The sequence below is a fragment of the Geotrypetes seraphini genome, chromosome 7, assembly GCF_902459505.1.
Source record: "Geotrypetes seraphini chromosome 7, aGeoSer1.1, whole genome shotgun sequence".
Taxonomy (NCBI): domain Eukaryota; kingdom Metazoa; phylum Chordata; class Amphibia; order Gymnophiona; family Dermophiidae; genus Geotrypetes; species Geotrypetes seraphini.
Window position 1 is genome coordinate 52,576,297 of NC_047090.1, and position 24,563 is coordinate 52,600,859.

A 24,563-nucleotide genomic window follows, 5' to 3' on the forward strand; every position below is an offset into this window, starting at 1 on the left:
GTGGAACGCTATTACATGTTAAACTCCCTATGGATCATTATAAATGCCGTCTTTTTCTTGTCATGACCGGGATAGCCATGCAGATGGTAACCTGAAATTGGAAGAACTATGACCGCACCTAAATTTTCCTTTCTGGTGGGTTTATTTTACAGCCTTTCACCCCCTTTGCCTTCTCCTAACCACACTGGCGCTGTGGTGCAAACAAAATAAACAAACAAGAAAGACTTTTCCTCTCTCTGTTAAATCCTAGCTCATATTTGTGGTCTAACACCAGCTCTGGCAGGATACACATTTCAAATCTGACATATTCTAATCACAAAACAGAATATAAAATTAGTTTTTCTACCTTTTGTTGTCTGGTCATTATTCAAATTTTGTTGGTCTCAGGCTCTGGTTGTCTTCTGATAACTTGCTTGCCAGGGTCTCCTTCTTTCTCCCTGCTAACCATCCATCTTCCATCTCTGTCCTCCCCAGGAGGTCCGGCATCTTTCCTTTTTTTCGTCCTCCTCCACAGATCCACCTTTTCTTAACTACCCTTTCATCCAGCATCTCTCCTTCCTTCCCCACCACCTCAGGGTCCACCATCTCTCCCTTTCTTTTCCCAACTACCCTCCTATCCAGTATCTCTATCCCCCCCCCTCCACACCATCCCTTGCATCCAACTTCTCTCCCTTTCTGTGCCTTCCCTCCCTAAATCCCATTGTCCATCATCTCTCTCCCTCGCCTCTATTTTCAGACCCATTTCTTCCTCCCCAAAGTCCGGCATATGCACATCTCTTTGAACCCCCCCTTCCCTCCCTCCCTCCATATACTTCTATACCAGGGCCCACATCCCCTGAAGGTCTGTCCCCCCTGAAGGCCTGCACCCCACCCCTAAAGGCCTGTGCCACCATCCCTGAAGGCCTGTTTTCCCCTTTAAAGGCTTGTCCTCCCCTTTAAAGGCCTGCATCCCACCCCTGAAGGAGGGGCGGGACCGCGACGGAGGAAACAGCTCCGAAGCAGTACTAAGATCACTAGTACCGCGAACTTGTTTGCAGGCTGTTCCTGGAAGGTAAACAGTACAGGGAGGCCAGGAGGGGGAAGCGGAAGGCCAGGGGGGTGGGAAGCCGGAAGCCAGACGCCGGGGAGGGGGAGGACGCCGACAGCAGCACTTCCCGACTGACCCTCCCCCCTCAGCCCTTAAAGCAGGTGCAGCAGCTGCCGCTCCTGCTTTAGGGGGCGAGGGGGGAGGGTCAGGCGAATCAGGAAGCCTTTTTTTTTGTTTTGAATCGATTCGAATTGTGAATTGGGCAGCACTAGTGGCTGGAGATGCATAACCCACTGGTCCCAGAATAAAGTGGGATTGTACAAGAAATTGTAATTATGAACAGATGAGGTTGTGTTAAACATCCTGATAATTTCTGTTATATCTGCAGACAATCTGTCCAGCAGACTTCAAAGGGTATACAAGCATTATTTTGGCAGATACAATATGAAGCAGCTGCTGTTAGTATATAGTGAGAAAATCTATCTTCCAGCACTTCACATAAAATTGGGTCTGCTGAAAAATTTTATCAAGCCGATGAACAAAAATGGTGATGTGTTTCAGCACCTAAGAAGTATGTTTGGTTTCAAGAAAAGTGAAGCCAAAATCAAAGATGATGTTTTTGTTGGACCCAAAAATCAGTGAACTGATCCTTGATGATGCGTTCAAACAGAAGCTGAACCCAACCGAATCAGCAGCTTGGGAAGCATTCGTGCTGGTTATTCAGAATTTTCTTGGTAATCAAAGATCAGAGAATTGTGCTAAGTTGTGGAGAACATGCTGACAGCATATCAGCTAATGGGTACCAGAATGTCATTTCAAAAGGCACTGCTTACATTCTCACTGCAACTTCTTCCCACCCAATCTTGGTGATGTCAGTGATAAGCATGGGGAAAGATTTAATCAAGATATCAAGGTGATGAAAGCAAGTATCAGGGAAAGTTCAATGGGAGACTATTGTTGGTTCTTGCAAAGAGAGACAAATGTACAGTACAAGCTTAAAAGCAAGTATCTCAAACATTTCTAAACTTGCTGACATCACTTTTGTGTAAGTTGAGAGGCGTAAATATATGCTGTAACATGTCTCCTTATTGTCTTCGTGTTTGTTTTCAGAGTAAACTCCTCAACACAAGTTTCTGGGACACAGTTCATACTCGCAATATTGTGCCGATATGGCAAACTGTCTAAAAAAAATTAGTAATGTGTATCTCAGAAACCTGACCCGTTAGCTGAATTTCAATTACAGATCTGAAATCAGCATCATTAAATTAACTAAGAACACTTCTTAAGTTCTCAGTAGCAAAGAAAAACTTTTGTTGACCAATGTTATTTAAAATAAAAGTTTATTTAAGGCAAGGCAGGAATCATATTTAAGTATGGTCCTCCAAATTTAAACTTACTTTTAAATATAAAGCATGTAATAGAAAAAATGAGCAACATTTTGAAATGTACAATACTGTATATACTTTCAGTACAAAAGAAATTCAAATATAGTTGTAAATAATGAACAAAAATGAACATATCAGGAAATACCAGTAAACAAAGCTCTCAGTCAGCTAATATAGCTTATAATATAGAGGGTGTATTCACAGTTTCAGGCTTATGTACTGTTTTAAAAACAGGATAAACTGAGAGGCTCAAGCACTGTTCCTGGCACAATAGAAAAATGAGGATATGTCCCTCAAAATCAGCAGCTTTAACTAGCAAAACGTAAGTAACAGATATTACAATCTACAAAACACAGAACTTTTATAGTTTAATAAAATGAAACAAAAGCCTACTCAAATTTAACACTAGTTCAAAACCAGTAAGCCATTTTTAAAAAAGTACCGGTAGTTTAATTCTTTTAAAGAAAAACAAAGCTCTCGTTCTGTAGAATTTAGTCACATTAATGTATACGAATACATGCCTTGTTTGTACTTAAGTGACATTTCAGCAACTAAGATGTTGTCTCAGAAAAAATACTGACAAAAAAACCCCAAACCCAAATACATAAAGTAGTATAAGAACAAACAATAACCACAAAAAAAAAACCCAACAACAAACCCCTAAAGCAATGGGAAACTCACCAAGATTAAGAAATTAATCTACAACTCTTGAGATCATATTTATATGGTTGTGATTTATTTTTTTGTTTAAAGTTTAAAATACAGGTGCAATTTAAAGACATGGGGAAGGGATTGGCTTATGGCACTTAAGGTTAAACTATCAAAGCTTCCATGAAAACAGAAAGCATTTTGTGCAACATTTTCCAGTTTTTTGAAATACAACATTCATTACATTATTTATGCAATATATATGTATTGAAATCATCAGTTTTATCCAGCAAGGGCTTGACCAGTTACTACTCTATGAAAGGCACCCGTTTTAACCCAGGTATTCAGCTGGTCTTTATTTCATTTCCTCATGGAATATTACAAACCCTTTTTCCATCACTTCTCAACTTCTATGGGTACACATGCAATGTCTTTTTCAGCACAGATAAGAAAACATTTAAGCAACATCTAGAAGAGATTTCAATTTATGTGAGGTGGTGTCATTTTGGAAGGCTATCAAGGCTTTTGCTTCTTTTCTCAAAGTACAATTTCTGGAAAGTCTGGAATGTAGCTTTAGAATCTTGAACCACTGGATGCACACTTTCTGTGTCCATTGGAGATAAGCTGGAAATCTGTGCTCCTGAATCAGGCAGAGCAGTAGCAGTTTCTGAGATAAAACATGAAACATTAAATTAAATACCACATTTTCAGTGACCAAATATTTTAAAAATAAATACATAATACTGTATATATGCTGGCCCTATATATCAGCAATGAAAACAAACAAAACCAACAAAAAAAACTCATGAAGTAGTTTAGCTGTCAGGTTTTTATGCCAAAGAAAAACTTGAAACTTCTTAGATACAAAACTTTTTAGACACAAATGTATTTTATTGCACAAAACAGGATATACAAACCTTATGATCAAGATACATAGCACAGCCATGAAGGGAAAAAAATACATGATAAAGAATGTACACCCTGTCCCCCCATTTATAAGCAAACATTCAACTTAATACCTCCAAACTCCCATCTCCCCCCAACCATTTAGTAAAGCTTGCATTATCAAGAACAAAATGATACACATCAGAATTCAATCCACAGGTAAGAGAAATGATAAACCCCCCTTCCCTTCCCACATCATCGTATTCAAATTAGAAACAGGCAACTAATGAAAAAGAAGTTGCGTATTTAGGACAAAAATATAAAAAGGAAAGGAAAAAAAGAAGATATATCCAAACTAGAATTATACTCCCTCTAAGGCAGTGGTCTCAAACTCACAGCCCAAGGGCCACATGCGGCCAGGTATTATTTTGAGGCCCTCGGTATTATAAAGACTGATTCTTTATGGAAAACTTGTGCCTTAAGTGTCCAGCGGTCGCTGTAACCTCACGCAAGCGCTTTCCTGCGTCTGTATGTGATTGTGAGGTGGAGTCCAATCGTGCACAGATGCTTGAAAGCGCTTGCATGAGGTTACAGCAGTGAGGCAGGCAACGTTCCAGAACGTAAGGTAACCATTGGAGGCAGTGCAGCTTGTGCTTGTGTCCGGTGCTGAAGGAGATGAGAGCTGAAGGCGGCTGCGACCGCCGGACACTTAAGGCACATGTTTTCCATAAAGAATCATTCTTTATAATACTGAGGGACACAAAATATTTGGTCCAAAATCATGTCTCTTGCAGTTTATACTTTGATAGTTTTTCACTTTCTGCATGTTGCACTGCTTTCAGCTGTGTATAACTTAAATGATCAGAAGTAACTAAGGAAAGATTTATAAACTACAGTGGTACCTCGGTTTACGAGTGCACCGGTTTGCGAGTGTTTTGCAAGACGAGCAAAACATTTGCAAAATCGGTGCCTCGGAAACCGAGCATGGCTCGATTTACGAGCACCCCCCCCCCCGCAATCCGGCACCCCCACGCCTCGAACCGGCACCCCCCCCCCGCCACGATCCGACACCCCCTGACACGATTGGGCACCCCCCCGCCATGATTGGGCACCCCCCAGCTACGATCCGACCCCTCCCCGACACAATTGGGCACCCCCCGCCGCTTCTTACCCTCATCTGAATGTGAACTCGCAGGCCTTGAGCATGCTCAGATGCTCAAGGCCCAGCAGAGGAGGAAGCCGATTTTCAAGAGTGCCCAGATGAGGGTAAGAAGCGGCCGGGGGGGGGGGGGGGCCCAATTGTGTCAGGGGGGAGGGTCGGATCGTGGCGGGGGGGGGGCCTTTGAGGGGAGCAATGCCGGTTCTCGGGGGGGGGGGGAACGCATCAAAGCGAGTTTGCATTATTTCCTATGGGGAAACTCGCTTTGATAAACGAGCATTTTGGATTACGAGCATGCTCCTGGAACGGATTATGCTCGTAATCCAAGGTACCACTGTATATGATTTACAGTTACAAGATTTATAAACTATACTTAATGTGACCATTTTTTTTTCCCTCAAAACGGGACAGGACCCCCCTAGATCCATTCTCCACCATCACCACCCCTGCCTCCCCAAACAAGCCAAACCATCCTGCTTCCACGCCGCAGTCTGCTTTCCCTGCCCCCTGACAAGCCAAGCCCACCTGCTTCCCCTACCCCCCCCCCGTCAAGCCAAGCCACTGTGCTTCCCTGACGCGCCCGTGCTTCCCCTGCTTCTCCGACGCACCCGTGCTTCCCCTGCCTCCCGACAAGCCAAGCCACCCTACTTCCCCTGCCTCCCGACAAGCCAAGCCACCCTGCTTCCCCAACGCAGCCTGCTTTCCCTGCCTTCCACAAGCCAAGCCACCCTGCTTCCCCTACCCCCCGACAAGCCAAGCTACCCTGCTTCCCCTGCCCCCACACACCCTGCTTCCCTGACCCAGCAACATCAAGGCGCATGCAGCGACTGCTCTGCACAAGTGTCAGGCCTACAAGTCTTCTCTCTCCCCCCACCCGCATCCCCCCCGACATCAATTCTGATGTCGGAGAGGACGTTCCAGGCCAGCCAATCGCTGCCTGGCTGGCCTGGAACTTCCTCTCCGACATCAGAATTGACATCGAGATGAAGGCTTCTGGGTGGCAAGCATATGCGGCAGCGGTGGACCGGGGGGTTGGTGGTTTGAATCGGCGCTGGAGGGAGGCTGGTAAGCTGTGGTAGCAGTGGACCCGGGAGGGGGGGGGGTTGAATCGGGCGCTGGAGAAAGGGAAGGATGGAGGCTAGCTTTGGCGTGGCAGGGAGGGAGGGGAAGTGATCACCTGTCCCGTTATCCCCGCACACAGCTTCGGGACGCTGTCCCTGCAAACGGGACATTTTGGCGTCCCAAAGCTGTGTGTGGGGACAATGGGACAGGTGATCTAAAAACTGGACGGTCCTGTTCAAAATGGGACGTACGGTCACCTTAACTATACTACAACTATATGACAACTTTGCAGGAGGTAAAACTCATTTCTTTAATAAGACATTAACTATGTAATATGATTATATTGCCTCAATGGTTGTATGTTTACCAGATGCTCCCTCTTATTTTTTATTGAAGAATTGAGATACAATTGAATACATTTATTCTTGGATTTCTTTGGCAAACAGGTCGGTCTCGTCTCGTCTCCCTTTGAATATGGTAACTATCAATAAATAAGGGTGGCCTTGGTTTATTATTTCGCCAATTTGTGGAATCTTGTCATTTAAGGCTTATACATGACTGGTTTCTCATTACATCTTATTTTTCTTGGACTCCAGTGGAACTTTGTTTTTGGAAGCCTTTTCATTTTAGTTACCTTTTGCATTCTTCTAGATTAGAATCTGCCATCCTAAGGAACCCTTATTTTTTTGCTGGCCCCTTTAAGAGTTACTTGGCGTCAAATTTGTAATAAATTGTCAATTAATTTTCAAATCACTCCCTTGCTACCTATAAGGGGCAATGGATCATTTCAACCTGGTATGTCATCAGCTGGTTTTAGAGCAGAAAAGAGAGGAACTCTTACTTACTTGTATCAGATTCTTAAAGATGATGGTACTCTGCCAACTTGTTCTCAGCTAAATGCTGAATATGGATGGTCTCATTTAGATACTTTTTCATATCTTCAATTACGATTTTATGTATCTCCACTAAATTCTAAATTTTTATGTTCTACAATATTTGAGACTATCGGAGGTACTTTGGTTAGAGGCTCAAATGATAGTACCTTTAAAATATTTTAGCCATTCAATGTTGGAATTTTCTCAGTCCATGGATTATGATAAGTGGTCTCTGATTGGAGTATTGAGTTACAAATAAATTTACAAGGTGTTCATATTAAGCATTTTTTGCAATTATTATATGGTTTATTACCTGACATTTCATTTTTTGAAATGGGTTACAAATTTGTTTGTCGATTATATATAGCACCTTGGAGAGCCTATAGAGGAACTATTATATCTGTGGGCTCTTGTTTGAAATGTAATCACCCAAAAGCAACATTATCTCATATGTTTTGGGAGTGTCCTTTGGTTCAAAGTTTTTGGGCAGAGGTTTTTTCTGAAGTCAGCAATATGTGGCAAGTGCCATGGTATTGTAATAATTATAATCTATTTTGGATTTTTGATATTCAACATCCAATACCTAAAGGTTATAAAAGTTTTTTGAAAAGAGTTATTCTTATAGGTTTAAAAACTATTCTTTATTTATGGTCCGGCTTATGGTCAATGGAGAGCTTGTATGTTGCATCTTATATGTATGGAAGCTATGTCTATTTCTGATTGAGAGATGAAGCAGAGTAGACTATTTCTTATGATTTGGCAACCTTTTTAAAATACATTGACACCTACTAAATGAAGTTGTGTTTTAATGAGTAGATCATAAATTTATTTATTTATATGTACTCTTGGAATTCCAGTGACTGGTGAGCTCAGCTGGATGCTTTTTAGCTGAGCTCCTGCACTTCGGGTCTCATCTGTCTTTAAATCTTTGTTTTTATTTACTTGAATTTGTACAAAACGCTATTAACACTTATCTGAGTAGATAGTCTTCAGCTACAAGTATTATGAGCTCTAAACCAGTCCTGAAAGAAAAGGAAAGGGAACAGGAGAAACTTCAACCGTTACAACTGCCTGCTGAGATGGCTGACTCAGAGCTTGTCCAGGAGATAACAGCTGCAGTAGTCAAAGTTTTGGAGCCTAGGTTTTCTCACCTTTCATGTCAATTAACTGGGATTGACACTTTGATGTCTGACTTATCTAGGAGAGCAGGATAACTTGAGGTACGAGTTGCTGAAATTGAGGACACAGCTACAGACAGAGGTAAATGGTACACTAGCTACTTTGAAGGAACAGATGAAATTACAGGAAGTCAAGCTAGAACAAATTGAAAATTATTCACGAAGAGATAACATCCGGATAGTGGGTGTTCCTGAGTCAGTGTCAGAAACTCGTTTACTGTTTCAGTTGGAAGATTGGTTTCAAAAAAAGCTGCCGCTTCCATCAGATACTGGCCCTCTCCGTTTAGAACAGGTAAACTGGGTGGGTATTAAACAACATAACCGTCAAAGGCCACGAATAATCATAGCAAAAGTGCATAATTATGCACATAAAGTGGCATTATTTCAGCAATATCGCCAATGTAAAGAGACATTAACTTTTGATGGAGCTCAAATTAGGCTGTTTCAAGATTACTCTGCTTCATTATCAGAGAAACATCGGCAGTTTTCCCCTATTTGTGCTGATTTAGTGAAAAGAAAAATGCGATTCATTCTGGCATATCCTGCAACATTACGCATTTTTACAAACACTGGCTGGAAATCATTCACATCTGTTTTGGAGGCAAATAATTATATATTGTCACCAGCTACTTCAACAATTTGATGCCTATCTGATCTTGAAAATTCATACTGTCATTATATGATGTTGATAAGTTATTTTGTAATAGATGCTGTTCATATAATGTTTTGTTTTTTCATTATGGTGGTTTGTGCAGATTGGGTGATGGAGGCTGTGATGGAGCATTTCAAAGTTTAATATATTTTTTATAGTTTTTTATTTTGTCTATGTAGGGATGTTACTGTTAATATGGGGTGTGAATGTCTTATGTTTCCTGATTTCTAACATTTAAATATTAAAAAGTAAACAATAATAAAAACTACATGAAGACAGAGGAAACTATTATTGATAAGACTTAGAAAGTAATTCAGGAAAGAAGAGAGTTAAATTTTTTAAGTCATGATAAAGAATGGCAAAGATGGCAAGCAGAGAGGAAAATTCAAAATTTAAAATGACATGAACAATGGAAAAGAAAAAAGATGCAATTTGCACTTTCTGTCTTCCTGATTTATACTGAGAAGATTCCAAGTGAATGTTCTGTCTATCTGTAGCACGACGCAGGAGACTTGTTGACAAGTGACATAGACCTTCCACAGGATAATTGCTATCAGTCTGGATATTAGAAGAGGAAATAAATGAGACAAATTTGTGCTTCCTGCCTTCCTGATCTACACTGAGAAGATTCCATGTGAATGTTCTATCTATCTGTAGCACGACGCAGGAGACTTGTTGACAAGTGACATAGTCTTTCCACAGGATAATTGCTATCAGTCTGGATATTAGAAGAGGAAATAAATCTTTAAAGATATGAGAGAGTGGCAAAAATGGGAAAGAGTGAAAGGTGAAGAAATAATGAAGACAAGAAGGGGTGAAAACTTTAAAGTTCAAAAACAAATATTGAAGAAATGGAAAAGAAATGAAATACATTTTGTGCTTTTTGCCTTCTTGATCTGCTTTGGGATAGACAAGTAAATCTACATTTAGTCCATCTGACATTCTAAGTAACACATCAGTTCAAGAAAGAATATGAAATAATTTTTAAAGGTATGAGAAATAGAGGCGGGAAATATCATTTCTTTTAAAAAACTTCTAAAAACTTTTTTATTTAATGATGCTTTTAACAATTAAATTCTGAGACATGTTAACTTACTCTAGAATTCAATATGTATCCCTTCCTCTCGTTCTTTCCTTTTTAATGTTTTTTTCATACCTGAGAGAATTGTAACTTTTCCCCTCCTATCCTCTTACATCTTGTCTGTCCCTAATCCATTTGTAAGATGAAATTTGTTAAGTGTTATAATTATGTCAGTTTGTTTGTTTAAAAAGCTGTTTGTCCGCTAAACTGTTGTTTTTATAATGCTGTTCATCGCTTAGAAAGTTTGTATAGGCGAGTCATCAAATGGTAATAAAACTTGAAACTTATACACCTTGATGCTTGTATACCTTGCACATTTTTAAATTAATTTAAAAAAATGCTAATATTGAATATGTGGAGATGCTTTGTTGTAGTGTGTTGCTTTGTGTGTTTGGACCACCATGATTGGAAAAAGAAAATAAAAATAAACAATAAAAGAATCCTATTAAAACAAAATTTAATATAAAATAAAATGCATATAGCATATATATTTCTATACATATATCATATGATTTACTATTTAATCTTCTTATTAATACAATATTGATTTTTACATGTGCTTGTTATAGCATAAATTATTATAATAAATGATTTATAAAGATTAAATAAAAAATTGATTACATATACTTATATAAAGAAAATCAAATTAGTTTTATAAAAAGTTTATTGATTATATATATATTCTAAGACCTATGTATTATCAGTACATTTGGACAGATGGGACCTGAAGTCATATCACGTAAACACGTGAACTTGACCATCTGATTCCCATATATTGGAAATCAGAAATGTTATCTACATTATTGGGTGTTAGGGGGTTTTGGGTACAAAAGAAGAAGGGGAGGTTAAAATTGGGGTGGGATGGATTTTTTAGAACTGTGCACAACATGTTAATAAAATTTATAATTATTCAAATGTTGCAATATTATAATGTGGAAGATTTCTTAAATTGTTTTGATGCTATTTATGTGACTGTGGGTATCATTTACATCTGTGGTGAAGGCTGAGCACCTGGATGTCTCATTTGTATAATTTTCCTTGCAGATCTGTTTTATTTGTTATCTTCACTTAGAGTGGCCACTTGGAATGTATCAGAGGTAAATTCACCTGTTAAACGTACCAAATTACTCTCATGTCTTTGTCGCCAGAAAGTGGATATCGCATATCTACAAGAAACCTGATTATCTTAAAAATGGATGGTTAGGGGAGGTTTTTTGTTCTTCCACTGATTGCAAAAAAGGTGGTGTAGCAGTGCTTATTAGCAAACATCTTCAATCACAAACCAAATTGCTTGCAAAAGATGATTATGGTCATTATGTTTACTTACAAGTGACATTAAGTGCATTCACTTTTAATTTATTGGTGGTGTATGCTCCTAATATACATGAACATGTTTTTTTCCAAAATTTGATTAAGACAGCTTTGAAATCTAATTCTGTTCCTCTAATGTTGGCGGGAGACTTAAATCAAGTTCTTGATCTTTCTTTGGACACATCTTCTTCAGGTCAGCAGTCTTCTGTTCCTCACAAGGGAGTACCTTATTTATGTTCTGCTTTAAACTTAGTTGAATCATGGAGATTGTTGCATCCTATGGAAAGAGATTATACGCATTTATCATGCTCTCATTTTACTTGGTCCCGTATTGATTATATTCTTGTTTCACAATTGTTGTTTTCTCGTGTTTTTTCTTTTACTATTGGACCACAGATGCTTTCTGATCATTCGCTGGTGTTTCTGGATATTGAGGTAGGGGGTTCTAGAGGAAGTGGACGGAGGTTTCCTTCCTATCTATATGAGGATTCACATTTTCAGCATTATTTTGTAGAACGTTGGGCAGATTATATTCACTTCAATGATGAACATATAGCAGAACCGGTTCTTTTCTGGGAAGCTTCTAAAGCAGTTCTTAGAGGTGATATCATTGCTTATGTCGCTTCACGGAATCGATGTATTGCTGCTAATATTAACTCTTTTGAGCGTCAGTTTCAATGTGCAAAACGTACTTATTTGTGACATCCTACAGTTTCTCATAAAGAAAATATGCTTGCAGCACAAGTGGCTCTTAATACTCTCTTGCATGAAAAGTATCAACGTAATGCTATATATAGGAAATTTAAATTTTTTCGTTTTGGAAATCGTCCTAGTCGTTTTTTAGCGAAACTCACTAAAACTTGGAATGGATCAAGGATGGTTCAATCTAAAAAGTTACTAAATCTTTATCTACTTGTAAGGCACCTGGGCTGGATGGATTTACAGGGGATTATTATAAATTACTTGTTAATCATATTCCAAGTACATTGATGTGCTATTATAATCAATGTGTAGAGCACAATTCTTTTCCTTTAGGAGCTACTGATGCTCTGATAACATTGATCCCAAAACCGGGTAAAACTCCTCTGTTGATAGAATCATATCGTCTGATTTCATTAATCAATATAGATCTTAAGATATTTGCAAGAGTATTGGCAGATAGACTGGCAATTCATCTGCCTATGCTGATAGGAGAAGAACAAGTTGGTTTTATAAGAGTTCGTCAATCAGTTTTGCATGTTAGAAAAGTTTTAATGGCTTTGGTGACTGGTCAGACAAAAGCAATTTCTGGTCTGTTGGCTAGTCTGGATCCAGAAAAAGCTTTTGACCGAGTGGAATGGTCCTTTCTCTTTTCTGCATTGTCTAAAGTAGGAATTTCTGGATGGTTCTTAGATAGTCTTCGAGTTTGGTATGCCAAGCCAAGGGCCTCTATTTTGATTAATGGCACTCGTTCATCTCCTTTTACTATTTCTCGTGGGACTTGACAGGGATGTCCTCTTTCTCCTTTATTATTTATAATATATCTAGAACCTCTTTTACGTACCTTGAAACGAGATATTCACATTAACTGGGATTCGGGTGATAGATCAAGATTTGAAAGTATTAGCTTTTGCGGATGATTTGATGATTATTTTGACTGATCCTGAGAATTCTTTACAACATCTTATTGATGCAATATCTGAATTTGGATTTCATTCTGGGTTTGGTCTGAATGATCAGAAATCTGTAGCCCTTCCTTTCAATCAGTTCTTGAAGGAACATTGGAAAGGAAATTTCCCATTAACTTGGGCAAGTGAAGCAGTTACTTATTTAGGGATCATTATTCCACAAGATATTACCTGTTTAAATGATCTTAATATTCAACTGTTATTGAATAAAACCAAATCAATCTTATTAACATGGAGACATTTTCCTATCTCTTTAATGGGACGTATTGCTCTTTGTAATATGATAATTCTTCCTCAATGGTTATATGTATATCAAATGTTACCATTGTTGTATTCTAAAGTAGTAGAATGTCAATTAAATAAATTGATAAGTGGGTTCCTTTAGATGGGAAAAAGACCACGTATTTCATTAAATCAGGTGACTTTGCCAATAACAAAGGGAGGATTGGGTTTATTACAGTTGAGGCAATTTATCAAGGCTTGTCACATGCGTTACATACATGATTGGTTTCTTGCAACATCTTATTTTTCCTGGACTTCAGTAGAGTTAAAATTATGGTGGCCTTACCACTTTAATTATCTTTGACATGCTTCTAAGATGAAGACTGCTGTTCTGAAAAATCCTTTTTATTTTTTAATTGTTCCTTTGAGAACCACTTGGCGAAAGATATGTAATCGATTGAAGTTTGATTTTAGAACTACACCACTTTTACCTATTTGTGGAAATGGCTTTTTTTAACCTGCTATAACATCTGCAGGTCTTCAATCTAATAAACGAGGAAATATTTTCTATTTTTACCAGATATTAACTGATGAGGGTAATTTACCAATATTATCACAATTACATACTGTTTATAATTGGTCTAAATTGGATATATATTCTTACATGCAGTTGAGGTATTTTGTGAATTCCTTACCTTCATTGTCATTAAATGCTAAAGTATATGATGCTCTTTCAGAATTATTTTGGTTAGATGCCCAGTTGATTGTGCCCCTTAAATATTTTAGACATTCATTAGTGAATCTTTCTCCTAATTTAGATTACAATAATATAGCTCAACCTTGGAATGAAGAGTTGGGGATTCACCTTCAGGGATTCCATATTCAAAGATTTTTAAAGATTTTATATGGTCTTCTTTCTGATATCACCTATTATGAAATGGGTTATAAATTTATTTGTAGAATATATATTGCTCCCTGGCGTGCTTATAGGGTGACTTTTGCTACATTAGGCTCTTGTTTGAAATTTGGTCACCCTAAAGCTAATTTATCTCACATGTTTTGGACATGTCCTTTGATACGCCAATTTTGGAATGTTGTTTTTTCTAAAGTTGAGCAAATGTGGGGAATTGATTGGCATTGCAATAGTTATAATATATTTTGGATTTTTGATGTTAAGCGTCCTATTCCAAGAGGCCTAAAAGGCTTTCTTCAAAGAACAATCTTATCAGATTTGAAAGTCATACTTTATCTTTGTATTGGATCCTTAAGACCAACATATAGTAATTGGCGTTCTAGAATGTTACACATTTTAACAATGGAAAGTATGCAATTATCAGAATGGGACACTAGACAGGGAAGATAATGTTTTACTATTTGGTAATCTTATTTAGATACATTAACACCACATACTCGCAGTCGCATATTATTTAATATTTAATTACAGTTCTAAAATGGGGGAAAAGGGAGGGATTTGGGTATATTTGCTTTTAGTGATATTGTTTCTTTTATATTAACTGTAAATTTTGGTTTTCTTCTTGTATTTGAAATGATATTTTTTACTATTTTGTTTGTATTTGAAATTTAATAAATATGATTTACATTATATGCAGTCTTGAGAAGGGGAATGGGTAGGGGGGTTGGGAGAGGGTAATAGTTGAATAATCTTTCTTTTATTATAATTGTATTTGAAACAAAGTTTATACCATTAATTTATAAATTGTTTAATTTTGTATTTATACTTATATGCTATACATGATTGTGGTTATTCATTTACATATTGTACACTGTATTTATTTATTTAATACAAATAATTTATTAAAAATAAGACATTAACTATTTTTTTCTGCGGCTCTCCAAATACCTACAAATCCAAAATGTGGCCCTGCAAAAGGTTTGAGTTTGAGACTGCTGTTCTAAAGTGTCATAGATTCAACTTGTTAAGTATCAGACTACAAGATCTGCAGGGGAGTGCATCTATGTAGTATTTCCAGATGGACCAAAAGCATTTCTTTCTTCTGAAAGTAAGACAGGCATCTCTAGCTTCCCAGGTCAATAAGCAGTACATCATGTTTCTCCACTGCCAATATGACGGAGGTTCATCATGCACCCACATTAATAATATACATTTCATACCAACAATACATGACCCCCCCCCACACACACACACACACTCTGAAGCCCCCAAAGAGGTGATATGGTAAGGTGAATTCCGAAGTATTTAAAGGCCTCAGATGCCCACTTCAAAGGGAATGCCCTACCCCAGGTCTGGCAAAGTCAAGGTTTTGAAGGTAGACACTCAAATATAGAGAAGTCTAAGTTTAAAGCCTGAGAAAGCCCCATATTCCCCAAAACATTCTAATACTGGGAGAGCAGTTTGTGGGGCTGAAATGTATACAAGCAGATTGTCTGCAAAAGCAGAAATCAGAAAGCTAATGGAACTCATGGGTATTCCAATGATTTCCAGATTGCTCATAATGTCTCTAATGAAGGGATCAAAGGTGAGGACAAATATCACGGCCCCGAGAGAGCTCCAGGTCTATGGAATATGGACAGCAGTAGAATACAGATAAGCACATTGTTATACCTATGGTCAAACCTCCTCATGTCACGCTAGATTCCATCTGGGACACTGTTGCACGCTTGGAGAAGATTTTCATTAGTAATAAAATAGTGGTGGACAATTCTTTGCAAGATGTTAAGACCAGAATTATCACTCAGGAAGCAAAAAACTTTGAGTTAGAAAAAAAAAAAAAAATAGAGGAAGCCCAACAAGATCTGAGAGAATGTAAATCTAACATATTGACTTAGTGGGATTGAGAAATAAAGTGGAGAAAATGGAGAATTATACCCGTAGGTTGAATCTACATTTTGTCAACTTTCCTCAATCCAAGAATATAGCTCCCATTGAACTGCTTAAGAGATGTCTGATGGAAGTTCTGGGGTTCCAAAGGAAGCTGTGCCTCCATTCTCTCGAGTTTACTACGTGCAGGGGAAAAAACGACCTCAGGTCCAGGGAGATTTATCCATGGACAGTTTGAATGTCACTCAGTTGTTGGAAACATCTATAGAGGAAGAGAGTATAAGATCTACTCTCCTAGTGACATTCATTTTTGAGTCTGATAAAGACTGGGTGATGAGGCTGTATTTTCGAAATAATGATAAATTGTTTTGGGGAGGAAAAGTGAGGGTATTTCCTGATGTCTGTGTGGATACACAGGACAAAAGGAAACAATTCTTGATCTAACGCCCCCAGGTATTAGCCCTGGGAGTCCATTAATTTTTACATTTTCCCTGCAAATTTTTAATTATATTTGAATAAAGTCAGTATCTTTTCTTTGATCCCAATTAAAGGCTTTTCTTGAAAATAAGTGCAAAATACAGGTCCAGAACATGGGTCCAAGGGAAGAAATTGGAGATTAGCCCAATTAGGAAGGTTGCAATTTAGTTTCAGTGAGATGCCATAAATTTGTCTATTTTATTTCCTTATTATGATGTGCCTCTTTTTCCTACAAATTCTCTCCCCCTTTTACTTGAGGACTTTTAGGGGAATTAGCTATATAACTTTGTCTATGTATGATTTGCATAATTCAAGTTTGTATTATTATATATGCTTGTAATCGCTAATTCCTGTTACCTCAGGCATGTAATATGTAATAAGTTCAATAAAAATTTAATAAAGAATTTAAAAAATACTAGGACTAGGGGATATGCGATGAAGCTACTAAGTAGTGGATTTAAAATAAACTGGAGAAAATATTTCTTCACACATGTAATTAAACTCTGGAATTCATTGCCAGAGAATGTGATGAAATCAACTTAGCGGGATTAAAAAAAAAGGTTTAGATGATTTCCTAAAAGAGAAGACCATAGGCCATTATTGAGATGACTTGGGGAAATCACAGAAACATGATGGCAGATAAAGATCAAATGGCCCATTATCTCTTCCTCTCTCTAAGAGATCCCACATGCCTATCCCCCACTTTCTTGAATTCAAACACAGTCTCTGTCTCCACCACCACCTCCAGGACACCATTCCATGCATCCACCATCATTTCTGTAAAAAAGTATTTCCTTAGATTACTCCTGAGCCTATCACCTCACAACTTCATCCTATGCCCATTCCAGACCATCCTCTCTTTCCTGCCTTTCCTCCAAAGTATACATATGGAGATCTTTGTCTGTCCTCATACACCTTATGATGAAGACCATGCATCATTTTAGTAACCTTCCTCTGGACAGACTCCCATCCTTTTTATATCTTTTTGAAGGTGCAGTCTTCAGAATTGTACACAATATTTTAAATGAGGTCTCACCAGAGTCTTCCTACTGGCCATACCTACTCACTGTTTTTCTACTGGTCATACCTCTTCCTATGCACCCTAGTATCCTTCCAGCTTTCACCATCACATTTTCAACCTGTTTGGCTACCTTACGGTCTTCATATACTATCACACCCAAGTCCCGCTCCTCTTTCATGCACAAAAGTTCCTCACCCTTTAAACTGTACCATTACATTAGGTTTTTGCATGACAAATGTATGATCATGCATTTCCTATATTAAATCTTAGCTGCCAAATTTCAGACCATTCTTCAAGCTTTACTAGGTCTTTCTTCATATTATTCATACCATCCGGGATGTCTACTCTATTGCAGATTTTGGTATCATCAGCAAAGAGGCAAACTTACCTGACAGCCCTTCAGCAATATCGCTTATAATAATGTTAAAAAGAACAGGTCCAAGAACAGAACCTTGAGGCACACCACTAGTAACATCCCTTTCCTCAGAGTGATCTCCACTGACCACAATTCTTTGTCACCTTCCAATCAACCAGTTCTTGACCCAGCCTGTAACTTTGGGGCCCATCCCAAGGGCACTCAGTTTATTTATTAGATGTCTGTGTGGAGCACTGTCCAAGGCTTTGCTAAAATCTAAATACACCAGATCTAGTGCACTCCTTTAAATCTAATTCTCAGATCACCCAGTCAAAGAAATTGATCAGATTTCTGTTCTATGTTCTCTCTACCCCCTCCGCAGACAGATTCACATTTAATAACTCGGTTTTCCCAACGTTTGACAAGACCTACCTCTAGTGAAACTATATTGCCTCCAGTCCTGTAATCCACCAGATTCCAGAACATCACCATTCCCTGTTTTATAAAGATTTCCATTAATTTGCTTAACACAGAAGTCAGACTTACTGGCCTGTAATTCCTTACTTCTTCCCCATATCCACCCTTCTCCAGTCCTCTGGAACCACTCCCAACTCTAGAGAAGCATCGAAAAGGTCGGTCAGTGGAGCCACCAGAACTTCCCTAAGTTCCTTCAGCACCTTCAGATGTACATTACTTTGCCTACCTTTAATTTAGCTAGCTCCTCACGAACACAACCCTCTGAAAATCAGAGTACCACTCCTTCGTCCCTATTCGCATTTGTCTTCTGTGGTCCCACTCCTGTCGCTTCAGCTGTGAACATAGAACAGAAATATTTGTTAAGCAATTAAGCCTTTTCTTTATCAGCTTCTGCATTTATCTCCGATTCACCTTTGAGTCTCACATTTTCACTATTGTACTTCTTCCTATCATTGATATATCTAAAAAAGTCTTGTCTCCCTGTATTACCGTATCAACTATTTTTTCTTCCATTTGCATCTTTGCTTTCCTGACTACACGACCAGCATATCTTAACTTTTCCAGATATTTTTGCATGTCTTCTACTTTCTGCAATATTTTGTAGTTTATGAAAGCTAACTTTATTCTTACCTTCTCAGCTACTACTTTTGAGAACCAAAGCAGCCTTCTTTTCCTCTTACTTTTAATTACTTGTCTCACAAAAAGGTTTGTCGCCCTTACAATAACTCCTTTCAGTTTTGCCCACTGCACTTCTATTCCCTCCAGACATTCCCCTCCAGAAAATTCTTTGACATATCCCCCATCTGAACATAGTTAGTTGTTTTTAAAAAAAAAACCTAGAACCTTTACTTTTGAATGAGCCCTGTATACCCATCTTAATATTAAACTGTACCATGCAGTGATCACTGGATGCCAGACCACCCACTGTAACATCAGAAACACTTTCCCCATTTGTAAGCATTAAGTCCAGTATGACCCCCATCCTGCATGGGTTACATTACCAACTGCTGGAACAGTTCTCCTTGTAGAGAATCCAGATCTCCCTACTTCTACAAGACCTCGCCATAGGGATACTCCAATTAACATCTGGCATGTTAAAATAATCTATTAGTAAAACTTATTTTTTAAATATATTTTGAATGTCTTCTATTAAATCTCTGTCCATTTCTTCCGTCTGTGAAGGAGGCTTGTACATCATACCAATGTAAATAAAATCATCAATCCCTCTTTCCAAATTGATCCACAGTGCATCTTCTTTGCCCTGCAGATCCTGCAATTGTGTGGCTTTAATATAATCTTTAACATATAACGCTAATTCCCTTCCTTTTTTTCCTATCCTGTCTTTCCTGAACAGATTATAGCTCAGTATAACTATATCCCAGTCATGAGTCTCTGTGAACCATGTCTTCATGATCGCCACTATATCCAACTCATCTTCTTCCATCACAGCTTCTAGATCCAGAATCTTGTTTCCTATACTTCGATAATTAGTATACTCGTATACTGCTTTCCAGACATTACCCCCTTTTCCCATCCATGTAGAAGTATTCAGTGATTTACTTACCTACGGGCTTATATTCACCTGGAGACTTTGATCACCCTGCCCCATCTCTTCTAGTTTAAAGACATTTCTTCCCTTCTTTGATAGATGCATATCATCCTTGGGCAGCTGCCCTTGGAAAATCATCCCTTGGTCCAAGAAACCAAGCGCGCTCAATAACACTATCCACATAGCCACACATTCATCTTCAGGGTGCGAACTTCTCTGCCCTGGCCTTTACAGGGAGGATGGACGAGAATACTACCAGCGCACCTGACTGCTTCATCTTCTCACTCAGAGCCACAGTCATTTTTTTATATATCTGCAGGAATACCTGGCAGTATCATTAGTGCAAACATGGATAAGCAGCATCAGATAATAGTCATCAGGCTTGATGAGTCTCGGAAAGCTCTCTGTAACATCTTAGAGTTTGGCACCAGGCAGACAGTATAGCCCCGGGACATGCTTTGTTCATGTCTGGTACTTTTTTGTGTGACTTCTTCGATTTTGTCTCCAAACAATTCATCACCAAAACAGGAAATATTTGCTAGACTGTCCTGGATATTATAGTATAGATCAGACACTTGCAACCAGGCCTATCAATGCATAGCTATGGATAGATCAGATACCCTAAAGGGGACATGAAAAGCAACAAACTTTCTAGTTCCTAGGAGATTATGGGTAGTATTTTGGAATTCTTCAAGTTGGTTTGCTGGAATGATTGTTCAAAATGCGATAATTGCTCAACTGTTTAAAGTTAAAAGTCATGTAGAAATTGTAAATGAGGATACAACAAATTTATCCAGGGTGTGGCCCTCTCTCCCTGGAGGAGTACTGGCAGAAGTCCTGGTATTGGAAGATTTTTTGAGAGCATACTCAACTAAGAGAGACTTATGCTGTAGTTTAGGCATCCTGAGCATGACTGGACTCTATAAAGAAAGTCTAATTTTCTTGGAGCCTCAATAATTAGAGGTGTTTCCCAATTTTTAAACATAGTATTCCTCATTAAGTTGTGGAATAGAAATTTCAATCTTTGGGGGGGATCCAAGGCATCAAAAACCTCAGCTCTCAGCTTGGATTCAGATTCCATTTTTACCAGAAAAACTTGCCCTATCTCATAAATGAATCTTGTGAATGATAGGCTCTCTGGTGGAGACCTCCTTCGAGGTGGTGGAGAGGAGGTATCTGAAGAAAAGCCATAGGATTCCAGGGCAGCAAGTTCTGGATCAGAATAAGTTTGACCTTTTGGATCCGAGTCAAAATCAGCCCTTCCGGGAGATGGGGTATGTCTGGAGTGATGGTTTCTGGAAGAATGTTGATAAGACCTGTGACTGTGGTGTCTTGAGAAAATTGTCTGTCTCCTGGTGTCGATCCGATGTGGAGCAAGAAGTGATGTGCTGCCAAGGCGCACAAGATTGAACAGTGTGATGCCTCAGAGTTGAAAATGGTGCAATACTGGAATCCCTTATGGTGCAATTATCGGACTGGGTCAGTACTGATGGAGTAGAGGGAGGAACTTGGACTATTTGTGCTTGTAAGTGCTAGCTCCTTCTGAAGTAACTTTAATTTGCTCCTATGAAGTTTGCACTGGTACCACAGATGTTGTCAGTAGAGTTGGTGCTGCAGGGCATCAAGGAGTTGGATAACTCAGTGAAGAAGCATGCCTCTGAGGAGACACCAGCTGCAGAGGAGAACGTTACTTCTTGCAACAGCATTTGACATGCATCAGCTTAATCAATGCCTGAGAAGACGCCAATGTATGTGTAAGAGGTGAGGCATGAGAACACTTCTTAGCATTTTTAGGAGATTAAGAAGCTAGTGGTACTGTTGTAGCAGACACCTAGCGGTTTGCAAGTGTCGATGTCAACATTGATGTTTCTGGAGAATGGTGGAGTTGACATCATTGATGCTGTGGGTGTCCTGAACAACCTTTCTTGCTGCAAAAGTCTAGCCTTTAACGAGTGCTTCTGGAGTGTAGAACAGCAGACACAAAAGTCCACCCGATGCTCAGGATTAGAGAATGACATTGGGACAAATTTTTCCCCATCCCTGCAGGAACTCATTTTCCCGTCATGTCCCCGTAAGTTCTTGTCTTGTCCCTGCCCCATTCCTACATACTCCATCCTCATCTGCACAAGCCTCAAACACTTTAAAATCGTAAATGTTCGAGGCTTGTGCAGTTAAGGCAGAGCTTACAGGAATGGGGCAGGGACAAAACTCACGGAGACGGGTTGGGGAAATTGAGTTCATGCGGGAATGGGGACAAATCTAACCCTGTGTCATTCTCTAATCAAGATCAAGACACTAGCTGTGCAGGTCCGTCATTGAAATGGGCCTGTTGCACCAAGCACACTTCTTTAAGCTGCTGGAAGTTTTGGACATCGAAAGAAAAACAGCCGCAGTGAAGTAGGATTCAATCGTACTGGATGTCAAGCAGATCAGAGTCTGAAAATAGGTTGATGCAGTTGGCCTAAGAAAAGGTCTAAAGGGGCCTGAAGGCCACAAAAATCTGGATAAAAAATAAAGAAAAAATTTGAACAGGATATATTTGGGAAGAAACAAAAGAAATATTAAGAAAACAAAGGTTAAACAATGGGAAGGCAGGTAAAAATGAAAAAATACATGCACTTGGAGATGGTCCAATACACAACTTCTTAGCTCCGCGTATAACTAAGAACTGATTGTCCTGAAAGCCAACGGCAGGCGGGAAGGCAATCACGCATGTAAAGAAGATAAAGTGATAATATACTTTTTGCACTGACCGTACCAGGGCTCCATGGATGATGTCACCCATCTGAGAAAATATGCTGCCTGCTTTTACTAGGATAAGAGCTGCTACCACCATCACCTTGGTGAATGTCCAAGGCACCATTGCCAGTCCAAAGGGTAGTGATTCTCCAACACATGAAATCTCAAGAACTTTCTATGTGCCGGGGAAATTGGAATGCAGAGATAAGCCTCTGTCAAATCCAGGGAGACCAGAAACTCTTCCAGCTGGGCCGTTGCAATGACAGATTGCACCATATCCATCAGGAAACGCAGAACTCTCAGGGCTGTATTGACATATTTGAGACCCAAAATAAGCCTCCGGTCATCTGAGCCTTTCTTGGGCACGGCAAAGTATAATCGAGTATCTGCCCGAGTGTTCTTCTGGAATAGGTTCTATGGCTTGAATGTTTAGCAATCTCTAACACTGCCCAGACTTGTCACCCAGCATGCTGGTGAATTCACGAACCAGTCGGACAAAGGTTGTATAAACTATCTTGTAATCTCTGTTAATATCCAAGACCTAAAGATCTGTTATGTGTTCCCAGGCTTACAAAAGGTCCGAGAGCCAACCTTCAATTTTCTGTGAGGACTGGCGCCACTGTGACTTCTTGGTTGTCACTATGGCCTGGGAAACTATACTCTTGATTTTCCAGCTTCCAGAATATCTCTGTCTAGAGCCTTGATAGATTTAAGACTCCTGAGGCATACTGGCAAAAACGTCCCCAAAAGGAGCTCCAAATCTGGCTCCTAGCTGCTTGAAGTCTGTTGTCCGGTAAGGACTTGGGATGACAATCTTGTACACAGTATAAATGACTGGGTAATAGTCAAAGCAAAAGAAATTGTTCCTAAAGGTCCGTGATGCACAAATCAGAAGGGGAGACATGGGAGCCCCTCTAGTTCAACACTGGCATGCTATCCCTCACCAGCTACAGGATTTACAGTTTGTTGTTTTAGAAGTGGCCCATTTAAACAGAGGAGGCAATGTCCAAGCTTGGTTGTGGAAACATGAACAGAGATGGATATTTCATTGGCAGACTGTGACCCCTGCTGGGTTAAACAAAGAAGTGGAATGATGGGCGTTTCTTCATTAGGCGATTGACATTTCTTCCTTTACATAAATACCGGGTGCTCAGCTGAGCACTTACGTCACAGGAAATGAAAAAAATATTTCTTCGGATCAGGTATCCCGCCGACAGCGTCGAGAACTTTGTGGTTTATCACATCGTTTAAATGCAACTTTAGCACTTAAAGTAAATGCATCATGTTTCTTTTGTTTGTTTAGGACACGTATTGAATTGGAGTTCATAAGCAGCTGAGCGGGTTCTCTGAGGAAGCCAGGGCGGCGAAACGCGTCAGAACCTAGCTGGACTAACGCTGTTTGAACTTTTAAGCTAAGTCTTTTTTGAATTTTCACTTTTGAAGCTATTTAAAACTTGGACAATATTTTTTCACTATATGGAATACAGACAGATATAAGTATCTTCAATAAGTATTTTGAATTACCTTTTACTTTATTATGGTGCAATGATAGATTCTGTAAGAAGCTCTTTAGGGGTTTGTCCCCACATCGAGTTTTTTCATCCATCTTGGATTCTGAGCACCACTCAAATTTAAAAGGTATTTGAAGCAATCTTGTACACAGAATATAAGATCATCTAGACCTTTGCCAAAAAGCATCTGTCCCTTGAAGGGGAGCCTAAGTGTCGCCTTGGAGGTCGAATCACCCGCCCATTTTCTAATTTACAGCATGCGTCAGGCTGCGATGGAATATGCGGAGACTCCTTCAAAATGACTAATTACATCAGAGTACATCTGCTACCTAGTCTACCCCTGCCAGCACGAGCTGAGATAGGGGCTCAGCCACCGTCACATCCAAGGTGCGCAGCTGTGAATGCACGTGCTATGAAGGAAGCTGCTCACATGACCAGGGCCTCAAACTGCCACCTGAGGACAATATCCACTCTGCGGTTCT

General features: G+C 39.2%; 1 protein-coding gene across 5 annotated transcripts in view; it reads right to left on the minus strand.

Moving 5' to 3' along the window:
• Positions 1-2,348: 2,348 nt before the first annotated feature.
• Positions 2,349-24,563, minus strand: part of RESF1 (retroelement silencing factor 1) — a 214,033-nt gene continuing 191,818 nt past the window's right edge. For 4 of the 5 annotated variants that reach the window (XR_004540036.1, XR_004540035.1, XR_004540033.1 and 1 more), the window contains one exon: positions 2,349-3,727. The gene's annotated coding sequence lies outside the window, so the exon portion shown is untranslated. Of the gene's footprint in view, positions 3,728-18,508; positions 18,571-24,563 lie in introns of those variants that run through there. The other variant, XR_004540037.1, reaches the window with a different exon arrangement.